This window comes from Neocloeon triangulifer, unplaced genomic scaffold (assembly GCF_031216515.1).
Source record: "Neocloeon triangulifer isolate White Clay Creek 2 clone unplaced genomic scaffold, ASM3121651v1 ptg000004l, whole genome shotgun sequence".
Lineage (NCBI taxonomy): Eukaryota > Metazoa > Arthropoda > Insecta > Ephemeroptera > Baetidae > Neocloeon > Neocloeon triangulifer.
The window spans coordinates 4,761,584-4,775,312 of record NW_026775547.1 but is presented as its reverse complement, the minus strand read 5'-3'; the positions used below and the strand labels follow the sequence as shown (position 1 = coordinate 4,775,312).

The following is a 13,729-nucleotide window of genomic DNA, read 5'->3' as shown; positions in this document are numbered from 1 at the left end:
ACACATGCACACAATGGAAGCTGTACGAGTCGCAATCAGCCGGCGAGCGAGCTAGCGAGTGAGGCTTCGATTTCACCAAAAGGGCTCTATTTTGTTTTGACACCGAGAGCAAAGCAAGCAGGATTATGATAATTATTATTCGCTGCTCATGCCAGTGCTCGCGGCGAGGAACCGCTATTTCATCCTGCCGCATAGATTAATTCACGCGCGCCTTTGTGTGTATTTCCGAACCGACGTAAGAGGACTTGACAAGGGTTTTAGTTTTACCCAAAACAAACAAGAGGAAGAGGAAATTGCAAAAGCTGCTCGGGCGAAATTTATCGGGTGGTTATTTGCGGGCCTGATGCTCTTGTAAGTTGAGTTTGATGTAACATGGGTAAATCTGCCAAAAAAAAAAAAATATATAAAATATCAATGAAAATAAAAATTTATATGGAAAATTTAATGCATGTAATATCTTTATAACGTTTATATTTGTGTCAATAATGTTGGGCAAATACACAGCTACTACAAATTGGTTTTTCAATGAAATTTTTTTAAATGGTGAACTGAACATTTTAATAATATTTCTTGCATTTTGAAGAGTTAAAAATCATATCAGTCGTGCTCAGGGTGTTGCCGTTTATTAGTTCATATATTATTTCCCTGTATTTTAAAATAAAAAACAATAATATATTAAAAATAAATATATCATATTTAATTAAAAAAATCTTTGTTTATAAAAATAAAATAAATTTAATAAGCAGTTAAAATTTTGTCATTAAATTTTATATTTCATAACTTCAAAATGCAATTTATTTTCCATTTTCTTTTTTCAATCACGTTGACTTCTAGTGGTGATTTTGAACGTCTAATATAAGCTGCGTGAAAAAATAGAGGGTCGACTTAAAATGCGCAAATTAATTTGAACAACTTAAGTTGATGAAATTGATTTCAAAAAACCCGACAAAACCTATTCGCAGATACTTCAATATTTCCTCCTTTATTCACATTGGTTTTTTGTTGCTATTATAGCCAAGCGTGAAGGCTCTCATTAAGATTTTTGGCTGTTCGCAGGCAGCCCTCGAAGCTCGACATTACCCACTCGACCTCGGCGCCTTTTCGCTTCTTCGCTCATTAGTGGCGAAAAAAGCAAACTTCGCGCTGATGCACGCTTAAAAAAAGTTTTAGGCGTTACGTCAGCTCGCGGCGGGTGCACTTGAAACTGCTCTTTCCGACCGTCTCACTCGACCAACAAGACACATGAGCCGCCGGAACATCGCTAGGAGGCCTCTTCAAACACCATGTACACCAGCAGCAGACACCTCGCTATTTATTAACCAACCGGCTGTGTACGCGAAACAACACAACGTTTTGATTAATTCAATTCATGTTTGTCTTGTTCAGCAGTGACGCCGGCCGGCCTGCGAGCATTCATTTACCTTTAAGCCTCGAGCTGTTCTAATTATTGTCACTGTGCTCAGAAGTTTTGCTTGACCGCTGCGGGGGTGTTGTGAATTTTGTAATTAATTTTTGGCTTGTGGCCACTGCTAAATTTTCAAAGGTTTCTTGAGCCAGCTGCCATTTAGATGTACGTTTGATGATAGCCTTTGAGGCGGTAAATTGCACATTTTATTTAGCCAAAACGATTAAATGCCGAATTGCATCCCAGCGAAGTGTGCAGGAATAATTATGACGGCAGGGAGGTTGAAGGGGCGTTTCTGCACTGACAGGCCAAGGTAAAAATTTATTATGGTGCACAAGTTGCGGTGCAAAAAGTTTCGCTTCTGCTTTAAGACTCGGAAAGAGTTGATATTTATGGGCGTTGAAAAAGTGCGGTGGCAGCGAGTGTGTTTTTTCGCAGACATGTAATATGCGCTCACGGCAACAACATGCACGAAAGTTGGAATGTATTCGTATGTGTGTTTGCTCTAAACGCGGCATAATCAAGAGAGATGTGCCACAGCGCAGATTTTTTCTGTCTAAAGAGAATTTGCGCAGTTGACGGAGCAATTGTTGCGAAAAGCAAACTTTCCTCCAAATAAATTGATAATTTGAGAAAACAAAATAACTGTTAACTCTGAAAAAAATGCCCCGTCCTGCAATTTTTTTGTACAAAACTTTCTGGTAGATTCCCGATTCTAAATTGACTTAAAAAGTTCATAATCTGTATGGAATTTTTATAATGTGAGAAAATAAAGTGACTGAAACCCTGAAAATATTTGCAAAGTTTGTATAGTCTCAATTAATTTTTTAATGAATTAGGAAGTGTTTTCCCAGTTGTTTTTTTTAACTTTATTCATTTCTGTAAAAATAATTACTAGAAAATTTAAAATAAAAATCTTATTTTCTGCTTCAATTAATTCCAAATTTATATTTATTTTTCATCAATTCATAATGTTGGAATTGAATTGATTGAGTATAAAAATCTGTGCGAATTTACTCAACCCCAGCACGCTTAAAAGCTAATTAGCATAAGTTCATTATTTGGCCGGAACAATCGTTCCCACAACAGCAACTTAATGCATTTGAGAGTTGGATAATTAAATCATCTCCTACATTTGTTCTCCCCCGCGTTTCTTTCATTCCGGTGGGAATCCGCCCGTTGCATTATTATTACATCGAGGCAGCTGCGCATTCAGCAAAAAGACGCTCATGAATAATTTGTTTCGGAAAGAATGGCTGTGCGCATTTTCCTCTTCTTCGCCATTATTGTTATCAAGCAGGATTATATTATTATTCCACCTGAGAAAGTTCAATATTTGCGCCGGGCGGGCATCCAAGTGAGCGGCTGCAGGCAAGAAAGTGAGCAAACATTTTGCATTAGTGTGACACACGCGATGTTTAAGTTTGCGGTAAGAAAGGAAGACGGTGCGAGCAAGAGAATGAAAAACCAACCACCCCTTCCCACGTCCGACCACTCATATTGATTGGGCAAAGAATAAAAGAAAAAGCGCCTTAGCCGGCAGCTGCTTTCCTTTGCCCGCGTCTTTGAGTTTGTCCAGGTATCAAATATTTATCAAGATAAAAAGCTTTTCATGTTTGGCTGGTCCTTTGGGAAGCGCGGATCAAAGATTCGTCATCTCAGTGGTGACCATGGTCTGTGTCAAGTGGCCGTGTTTGACACTTCTTCATCATCAAGGACGGACTCGGATATAGAAGGAGACAAGGTTCGGCACACCAAGGACGCCAAAAGCCAGGGGAAGTTTTTCTCCACTTCAAACGCAAGGCAATGTTCGGTTCTATTTCAATTCTATTCAATTACGAGCTGGTGATCTTAATATTAAATCATTATAGCGGTCCATTAATAAGTAAAAGAATAAAATGAAACAATTCAGCATGTAAATTATTAAATTTATAAAATAAATAAATTTTGGTCTTCAAGTGTTTGAATATGGAATTATTTACTCATAAAATAAGAAGGGAATGGAATAATTTTTTTAATAAAAAAATTTGAAATATGAAAGAATTAAGCAATAACACTTTTAAAATTATAGGGTAGATTTCAAGCCCTTTAGTCGCCTTGTCTGTGGCTTCGCATGCGTTTAGGATCCATCATCAACTATTAATAAAATAATAACCAGTTTCTGGGATTAATAGGTGTGCGTGTGAAGTGCATTTTATTCGGCAGAGTGCAACTCGCATAGGGGGAAGCGTGAAACGGTTTTGATGGCGTGCTGCGGCTTCTCGATAATACATAAAAGTGGCCATTTCCTCCGAAATGAGCGCACACCTTTGGCCCCCAGCGGACAGAATTATAGAAATTTATCGCTACCTGCTGCACTCCACGCACACACCAAATAAATTACACGCTGCATTAAATTAACGTCCACCTGCCCTTGATAAATTGCGTGGGGCGCGAGTGCAATAAGTTTCGATGTCTGAGTTACTATCGCGTTTCTTTCTCCGGGTCCTCCGGTTTTCGGACCCTTTCGTTTTCCACCACTTGGCCGAGAGCCAAATTTCAACTGACGGCTAAAAAGGGGCGCGCACCGTCGGAGTTTTCCACGATTGCTCTCCGGTAATGAAGTGGAATGGAGAAGAAGACAAAGCGGACGACAATTATTGTGCAAAAAATGGGCCAGTGGTGTCACAGTTGCCAGTCAGAAAATTGCTGCAGAGAGTTGAAAGTACCGAAGCAATTATTACTCTTCCTTTATTTCAAATTAAAATCGCTGCAGATGAGAGAGAGACGAGGAGCAGTTTAGAAAAGTTTTACGGCGCCGTCGCTTTTCTATATTGATACTGCAAATGAAGAGGTAGTAAAACTTGCTTTTAATTATATCTACAGCTTTACTGCCAGCAGCCGAGATGAGTTTTTATGTTCATTCTGAGAGATGAGATATTAGAGAGACTAAAAACTTGAGTAATTGACAATTATTATTTCTTCTTACCGATTCCAGGCAGATCAAAGCACTTGGTAAAAAATTCTATGTAAGAAGCAGCAATATGAATAATACTTTTACCAAATCAAATTTTTAATTTCATCTGATACTTTTGATACTTCTTGTTTAACGAATTCTGGCAAAATTAATCTCTAAAATTATTCATCAAAGGAAAAGGCTGAGTTGCTTGAAATCCGAGAGCACCAGGCCAGATTACCCCTTCAAAAAAAAACATACGTCCCCTTCTTTTCTGCTTCCTTAAAAGCTCCTATTAAAAGGCTGCGTTTGGAGATGGGGACATATTTTTTTCCTGCTTCATGCCAAGGTTTTTGACTCGAGACGGAAACGATTTGAATAAAATATCAAATCTCATCTGGGGCGTTTTTATTTTTTTCAATAAAATAGGAGCAGTTCTATCTCTTTTGAGGAGTGTCACCTTTAAATAGTCAACTTTTCTTCTTTCTCTCTATGGCGAAAAAGATGAGGACGCAGATTTGCGGGACGGGAGTGGTCCGCTGCTTTTGTGCGAGAGTGAATCGGAGACGGGTCACTAAAGGTCATGTGGCGGCAGAAAGTGGTTTACTTTAGTGCGAGAGTGCGGTGCGCGCACAAGGTGATTCGAGAGCGTTTTATTTGGAACTTCTCTGCGTGCCCCGACGTGAGCCCAGGTAATTGAATTCTCCGCCTGCCTTTGAGTCCAAAACTTGAAACGGAATATTTTATCACAAGAGTACTCCGGCCGCTTAGGTCTATGCAGAGAGAGACAAACTTTTGTTTTGGAAACACGAAACTTTTTGAAACCCGGAGATGTGTCAAGAATCGAGTTTCAAACACAAGAAGTGTAAATAATGGTGGATCAAAAGTTAAATTTATTTCGAGGAAATAAAATAAAAAGGAGGTTGAAAATTAACCCAAAAGAATTTAAAATTTGCAGTCAATGCCAAATTTTTTTAAATGTTCATTTTCTCTCATTTTAAAACAAATTTTTCCTGGAAAAATAAGAAATAAAAAAATCACCAAACTTGTCTGTAGATCATACAAAAAAATCAGCTACAAGTACATAACGGCTCAAAAGTTCAGTTTTGCGAGTTCCTTTTGTTTGATCTGCTGCGGAGCATAATCCTGGCGGGACACTCCCCCGCACGGAATTAATGATTTGCAGCACCGCATGCTCTCCGCAGCATGCACACGGCGCGATAACCAAAGAGCACATTTGTCACGTCCCCCATCGGCGGCGATAAGACCGGCGTCGCTATTTCCTCGGCAAACACCGAAGAAAAAGTATGTGGTACTTTTTCACTCGCGCAAATAGACACATCCATAATTCTTGTCTTCTTGTGTTTCGCGGTGCGAGACGTGAAAAAATAATAACAATAAAAAACACCAACCATCTCCAAAAAGGTATTTTTCCAAATACGTGAGGACGACTGACGGGAGTCGTTTTTTTGTGAATGCGCCGGCAGATAAATAAATCCACGTGACGCGAATCTTGGCTGCGAGACCCGCGAAGAAGATGTGTGTGTAAATTTGCTCTACGCTTAATTGCGTCAAAATTACGGTCTAGGGACAGTAATAACTTCGGCGAATCATTTGAATAATTCTTTTTGTCGCACCCACTTGGAAACCGAGCCAATTTCAACGCTTCTTTACTGACATAAAATATGGTATGTCAAAGTACGCTATTCCTAAAGTAAGATTGTGATTAATTAAATTAGTAAAATTTTTATATATACTGACGCAGTAGAGTTAGAAATATCAATGTTTTCACAGATCGACAAACACTGAGCAAGAAGGATTCGGAAGGATTGATTTAAAATGATTTGTACTGTACAATGAAAACAGGCCAAGGGTCCTGTATTTATTTAATTATTGGCATTCTCAAACCTAAAAATTGAAAACGGAAACAATACAAACATCAATATTTAATTTTAATGAATGAAGTAATAAATTTAGAATTAAAAAGAAAAAAGTTTTAATATTAATATAATATTATTAATGTATGCAGAAAGAAAAATAAAGACTTTTAAAATAATAAATATTTTATAATATGAAACCGTAATTCATTTATGTTATGCCTTTTCAATTGTCAGAGCTTTGCATCCGCAACATATTTTGCAAAATTCTGGCCCATTTAATTTGCGAACATAATTTTTTTATTCGATTATATTGTTCCAGCCGATCGACGGGCGTAATTTCGGCCTTGGCTCAAACTGCCGCATTGTTCGCTCACGTCGGCTCATTATTTTATTGCAGTGAAAATAATAGCACACGGAACCAATGGACGCACATCGGCAGCATCCTTCGATGTTGCTCTTGCTTAATTCAGCATAAAATTGGTCGGCGGATCAAAACGCCTTCTCCTTATGCAGGAGAGCCAAGTGGTTCTTTTCCAGAACTGCAATTTCCTCTACAATAAACTGTAAAAGTGAAAAAGAAAAGAGAATTGAGCTGCGTCAAAACACGCGCTTGGCTGCTCCGCATTTGCATAACATGGGTGCGATTTTTATTTTCAAACAACGTCATCTCGTGCCGCGCGGATCCGACCGTCATAAATATTAATTTGTTATCTTCAAATGGATACAAATTCCTGCCACATTTTACGACGTAATTACACCGCACCAAAATAAATTGTAAGAGCCCTTTCAGAAAACACTATTATAATATATTTTCCTTTCATTTTCAAAATTATTCCTTCTCCTGGAATAAAAAAAAAATATTGAATAAAACATCCAAAATTTATTTTAAATCAAAAGAAACCTCTCTTTTGCTTTAGAACGCCGCGGTCTGCCCTTTTTATGTAAATGCGCGCGAGGCATTTTGTTTTCTTTTTTCGTCTCGCGTACCTGCTTCGCGAAGGCGCCGAGCAGAAGAAGAAGCCAGAGTAATAATCGAGTCGTGAGTTGAAATCCAAGGTCACCTTTTGAAAAATAATCGAGATGGATGCAGCATCGGCTGCGCGGAGGAGATGCGAAGAGAAAAGGCGTGAACGCAAAAACGAGCCGGCCTAGGGAACGACCACAGAAGCCGAGTGGCGCCACAAATATAATTTAATGATAATTGTCGTCCAATTTTCGCAGCTTTTTTGTTGCGATCTAGCCCTGCGTTCCAAGAGGAAAAAGAGCGGCGTCCTTCAAACTAGGAATGACGAAGAGAGGTGGATGTAAAAAAAAACATTCAATTCAAAGTAGTGCTTTTAATGGTTGGTTGAATGTGCTAAATTAGTTAATTGTGTATAAAATTAAAGGATACTTATTGTTATTGAAAGTTTTACCTAACAATAAGTTAAGGCTTCTGACTGGCAGATCTAAATTGTGTCCCTAAAATATAAGAAAAATGTAAAATTCTACTGAAAATGTGTATTACATTAATTTTTTTTTTCATTTTAAATTTATATTTTATTTATTTAATTAATGATAGAAATCAGACATAATTTTTGTTTTGTTCTTTTGCAAAACTTTCCATTTTTTCAATTTTCAGTTGACACCTATAGAGTTCAGATTCATCAATTAAAAGTAGAATAAAAAAACTATTTGATTTCTTGCAAATATCTATTGTGAGGTGAGTAAAAGATAATTTCGATAATTTTTAAATCAAAAATTTCCCCCCTCTTCATCAAATCCAAGGAAAAACGGTAAAAAAATTTAATATCTCTATAAATGTTCGTCATTTTTTTTCTTTTATCAAAATATAGCCTTGTTTACACTGTTCCGAATAAAAAGGTCCATTGAAAAGTGTTTGACGTTGAAACAATAAATTCGAATAAAAATCAGGGCAAGAATGCGCTACGTTGTTTAAATTGACCCTCACCAGAGCGAGACCACTAATGATCATCAGGGCCAATTATTGCTTTCCGAATCCCGCAGCACTCTTTTGCCTTCCACTCTCGATGATGATCGGGGCCAAAGGGTCAAACAAATAGCCCGAATTAGTCGAGCTGCAGCGCTTGGCAAGCGGACAACAAGATCGGGCGCGAACAAAGTTACGCCGGTTCATTTTTAAAACGCTCGTTAATTAAAGGGCGCGTTGATGGATGCCGCGCTAAACATGGCGGGGGAAAAAATCCGCACGCTGCAATTACCGGCCTGGAGAGAGCGAGAGTGAATAAATCACCTGGCCCGTTTTTTGTTTCATTTGCGGCTATCACTTGCAAAACTGCGCGAGGAGAGATTAGGGAGCGGAATATTATTGCGGCCACTGGGTGTTTGATTAAACTTTATGACTCATCGCGGTGCTTTTTGCCGACGTGCAAAAAATCCAAACTCATTACTGCAGCCGACTTCCTGCTCGCTTCGTGCCGAGCTCTAATCCAAGAGAGGAGCGGTCAATTTTGCCATTATTTAAACGGTTTGATCCGTATGATGATAATTAATTGTGCATAAAAAATTAAATGATGTTCCACTGACATAAAAATATAAATTTCGTATAAAATAATGCAGAAATTATTTGTAATAATTTTATATATAATGTGAATCGATGTGAATAATTTCTTTCAGATTTTAATTTTTTCCATAACGTTTCAATCAAATTTACGCAAAAATTATTCATTCTCCCTAGTTACAATGGTTTATTTTGTTAGAAACACTATGATTTATCAAATCTTTATTAAAAAAATCAAAACCTAATTTAAACTGATACAATTTTGTTTTATATAGCTTACAAAAACGTATTATTCTGTATTGTTTTTTTTTTTTTTTAATTTTTAAATGATAGATTTAATTTTAAAATTTAAACAATCATTTGGCAAAGAATATCAACATTTTTACGGTGCCTATTTTTATTTCGGAACAATATTCAGCCTTGAATTGAAATCGGTTTTTATTACTTTATGATTTATTTTATGCATTCAATAATGGGATCTTTTTTTGAGTCAAGATGGTTCAGGGAAAAATTAAACCGTTTGATTTGAGGCGTTTATTTTACTTCTGGCCGCGCCAAGGAGTTTTGCGCCTCCGCTCGATCTGAAGAGTTTGCTGGCAGGGGTCATCGGCATGACGTAAGCCTCTTATGAAAAGAGCCATTTTATTATTATTGTTTTGTTTGGACAGCGGACTGCGGAGCTCATTCGTTTGCGCGATTCAGTCTTCCTTTCATTCATGCCAGCGTGTTTACATTACGTGACTCCTATTCAGATGTGCGTCCGTCAATCTCCGGTACAGCATCTGCCCTCGTCCGATTTCACGATTGAGCAATAAAAGTGGCAAAATGCAAAATTTTGAGTCTGCGCCAGGTGCGTCACGATTCACGAACAAAACAAACTAAAGTGGTAAAATATTCAAAAATATCGCAGAGAGAGAAAGACTAATCAATGCAATTTTTTTTTTCAAATCAAACTTGTTTTTCTTTATTTATTTTTTAATTGAATTTCAACACCATAGACGTATAAACAACAATAATAATGAAATGAATCATTCAGGTTTAAAAAAAATATTATTTATAATGGAAAACATCAGAAAAGATAAACAAAATTTTTAATATCCTCATAAATTAAATTTATATTATTTCATGATAATTTGAACCCAAGCTATTCCCTAGATAAATTTTAAATTTAATTATACCAAAATATCTGCCACACTAATTTATTTTTTCTTCTTCTAAACTCAAAATACTCTATTTGAACTTAATAACTTTCTTTTATTTTAGATATTTAATCGCAGTCAAAATTATGAATTTAAAATGAAATTTATCAAGTTTTATTCAAATTAACAACCTTGATTTTTTCACTTCTTATTTTGGCAAAATCTGGCAGACGTTGACGGGGGTTGAAAGGGCGTCTCTGAGTCTACGACCCAGTCCGCGTGTATCGATCTGTGCATTGCCGGTCGGTCGGTCGCAGCATGGCCTCTTTTATGGGAAGCGCACCAACTTTCGTGCCGCTGGCCCCGCAGTGCTAATAATGAAATAACACACCAGAGCACTCGGCTGTACCCCCTACAAAAGCCTCGCTCACTTTCCCGATGTGTTCCGCAGCGCGAATTTAAGTGGCGGCGTCGGAAAATCAAGCCTCGCGCTAATTAGATTTGCCACCGAACGTTGTGCAAGCATTGCCTCGTCATTTGTGCTGCGTTTGGTGAAAAAAGCAGAGAACAGTCAGTCGGTCCCTGAGTTAATTGGTACGGTGCTGGTTCCACGCAATCTTCTCCGCAGAATATCTGTGATTCTAAATTGTCCACAAGTCCAAATTATTTCAAATGAAATTATTTGTATAATGCCGAATTAAATAATTAAATTCAATACTTTCAAATAAATTTATTGATGTAACTTTTAATTTAATCAAAATACTTTTTATTAATATAATAAATTATTGATTTCATGCATTTCCCAGCATTTTTTTTTATATGTAAATAGATTAATTTTATTTTCATATTTTGCCGGTGCATGATTTTTTTAACAGTGTACCTTTGTGCAATGTAATGGACAATAAACAAAAAGAAAGTAAAAGTTGAACATAAATTTGGTAGATTCAAAATGTAAGTAAAAAATATTATATAATTTTTAATAAGATTTTTGCAAATTTTAATTCCAAGTAAAAATCCCATATTTTCAACACAAAATTTTCATAAAAAATCTTAATTTTTATTTCAATTACTAATGATGGATTCTCTTTCTTTTATTTTAGAATTACTCGACTGTTTCAAATCAAAAAATCCAATAATTTATTACTTTATAGAACTTGTATGTACTCTATTGTTTTTGAAAATGATAACAATGAGCACAGAAGGAAAAACTTGAGCAACAAACTCAATCATCTTGCATGAAAAATCCGTGGGAAAATAAAAGGAGCTCTTTCGATGAATTAGGCATGAACTGCGCGCCTCGACTGCTATTGTATTGTTGCCAAGCGAAGCCCCAAAGCGTTTCTTCTATTTTTTTTCTTCTTCTTCTTCTTAATAACAACCAGAATCAAAAGAAATCGCTCGGCAAAACGCTGCAGAATCTCGGCCGCTTTTTTATAAAAATAGGCACTTGCTCTGTTTTGGTTGCGACGGCGACTAATTTATCTAAAAAAACACGGTCGCTGACAAAAGGAAATAATAAAATTTTATCGATTTTGGCATCTCGAGAATTAAATAAACAAGGCCGAGTGCACTTTGTGTCTGGCTTGGCTGGCGCCACTGAAACGTAGACAAATTGGGCGCGCGCTCTTCGCCGTTTTGATTGCCAAAGTCAATTATTACCTACAAGTTTGCCATCGGAAGAGCTTATCACGCAAAATCCGGTCTCGAACACCTCGTAAAATTACGTGAGAATAGTTATTTTTTATAAGTTTCAACTTGCTTGCAATCAGTATGGAAAAAAATCAAATCAAAATTCAAATTTAAAAGCAGCAAAAAATATAAATGTAAAAATGTGGAGAAATAAAAAAAATAAGATAAAAGTTTCCCAAACATGATGAAATCACCAGCGCTAAAAATATAATTGACCTTGAAAAATGGGTCAGATAAAAAGTAATGTTTGATTTGGATGATCTCACATAAAAATTGAAAACATACAAAAGATTATCTTTCGCAAAGCATTATAGAGATGAAATTTTTTAAATTATGAACTGTTTTTGCAATCAAAGCCAATTAGTCAGAATTTTTAAATGAAAATTTTACTTAAAATAACGACCTTTTATTCTATGAAATCAAGGTCCGCGCATCAGCAACAACGAAAAAAGTTTTGATTGTTGTTTGAGCTCTCTGATTGGGTACAAGTAAAGTTGTACCCAATCAGAGAGCTCGGCAACAATCGAAATTTTCTGATGAGCGGACCTTGTATGAAATTAGAAAAATAATATTTAATGGAAATAATTATTGCCAAAATTGTCCCCTTCTTAACAAATGATTTCTATTTTTAAAGAATTCAGAAATGCCAATCAGTTGCATTTATTTCCATTTTGTTTACTTTTGTTTATTTTTTGGCCTTGATTCTAGAAACAAAATATATGTATTAAATGAATAATTCAAGCATCTGAAATAAAATAAAATGCAATGTTGATTTTACGGAAGAAAAGTCTGGTCTTTCATTTCAAAGTCTCAATTACTTTGCCTCATCACGTGTAATGAATTTTTACAGCAGATTCAAGTTAAGATTCGCTTAATTAAGTAAATAATAAAACTGCTTTCGAACTTTGTTGTGATCTGATCAGACTGGGATCATAATCGAATTAGATGCAAAACCGCACGTTTCGCCACCGATCCCCAAATTGAAACCCTCTTTCGGGCATTAAAATTCAAGACGCTTGGCCCATCTGCGGCGGAAAGCCGGGATCAATGCACCCTCCGATGGTGCACCGAGAGGCCTTGAAGAGGGATGGAGAAAAAAATAATGCAGCCCTTCTCATTTATCACGCACTCGAGGCGTCGAACGAGGAATCTGCTGGCGGCCGAGAAGAAAAAACGCAATCAGCCCTGCGGGGAAGGCGGAGGAAAAGGGTTGAAAGATGAACCCATTGTCTGTCTTAATTCCCGGCACCCCAGGCAATTTTTCTTCGCCTGATTGGCCTTTGATTGTTTCCGACTGGAAAATCTTTCCCGAGAATGAAAACAAAGTAAAAAAAAAAAAAACGCCGACCGGCTTCTTGACAAATTAGGGGGTTTTAATTAAAACGGTCTGATTAATTACATTGAGACGTAATGAAATTCCCCGCAACTTCATTTTTCAACCTCTTTTTTAATTAAAAAAATAAAATAATCAAATTGATTTCGAATTTTTTTTTTAAATTTTACCCTGAAAACTGAATTTCAACAATGAATTAAATCATTCTCACCTTTAAGCCGACGGTCCTTTGCTTCGCACCAGCTGGAGTTTCAAAATTCCTGCAAACTTCTTCTTCTTCACTATGAACTTCTTTGTGTGTGGGAAAAATTCCTTCGTGTTTTTGCTCGGTGTTGCACGAACTTCCTCTCTTTCAACACTCACAAAGCACTCGCGAATCCTCTGCGACACCGGTTTTGGTCGGAATTCAGTCACTCGGCCACTCTCATGTCAACACAGACGGAGGATATGAGGCGGCCAAAGACTTGTCTCGTACGGTCGAACGAAGCCTCCTCGTCCTCGCAGCTCGGCAGACGTTTGTTTGCGGCTCCTCGTCGCCAGCAGCATGTTCAATCGCCCCTCTCCCCTTTTCCTGCATCCAAAAAGTCGGAAAAACACGCCGCAGATGGCAGCACCGCCCTTAACAACAACCCTGAAGGCGAATTTGTTTCGTACCGGTTTCTAAATGTTTCAATTAATGATTTTTAAAAGTTATTTTCCGTCTAAAAAATTAAATTTCATAATTTATTGATTAAAAATTTTATATTGTTTTTGCATTTGCTATTTTTGTTCAAAGGAGAGTTGATTTAATTTTTTTGGTGACTTACCGGCTTTTATTACCGATTGTT

General features: G+C 36.9%; 1 protein-coding gene across 7 annotated transcripts in view; it reads right to left on the bottom strand.

Annotated features, from left to right (window-relative positions):
* The window catches only part of LOC132193523 (Ca(2+)/calmodulin-responsive adenylate cyclase), a 77,754-nt gene extending 64,317 nt beyond the window's left edge, over positions 1–13,437 (bottom strand). For 6 of the 7 annotated variants that reach the window (XM_059614243.1, XM_059614241.1, XM_059614246.1 and 3 more), the window contains exon 1: positions 13,114–13,437. The gene's annotated coding sequence lies outside the window, so the exon portion shown is untranslated. Of the gene's footprint in view, positions 1–267; positions 383–13,113 lie in introns of all 7 variants that reach the window. The other variant, XM_059614242.1, reaches the window with a different exon arrangement.
* Between the last annotated feature and the right edge of the window lie 292 nt (positions 13,438–13,729).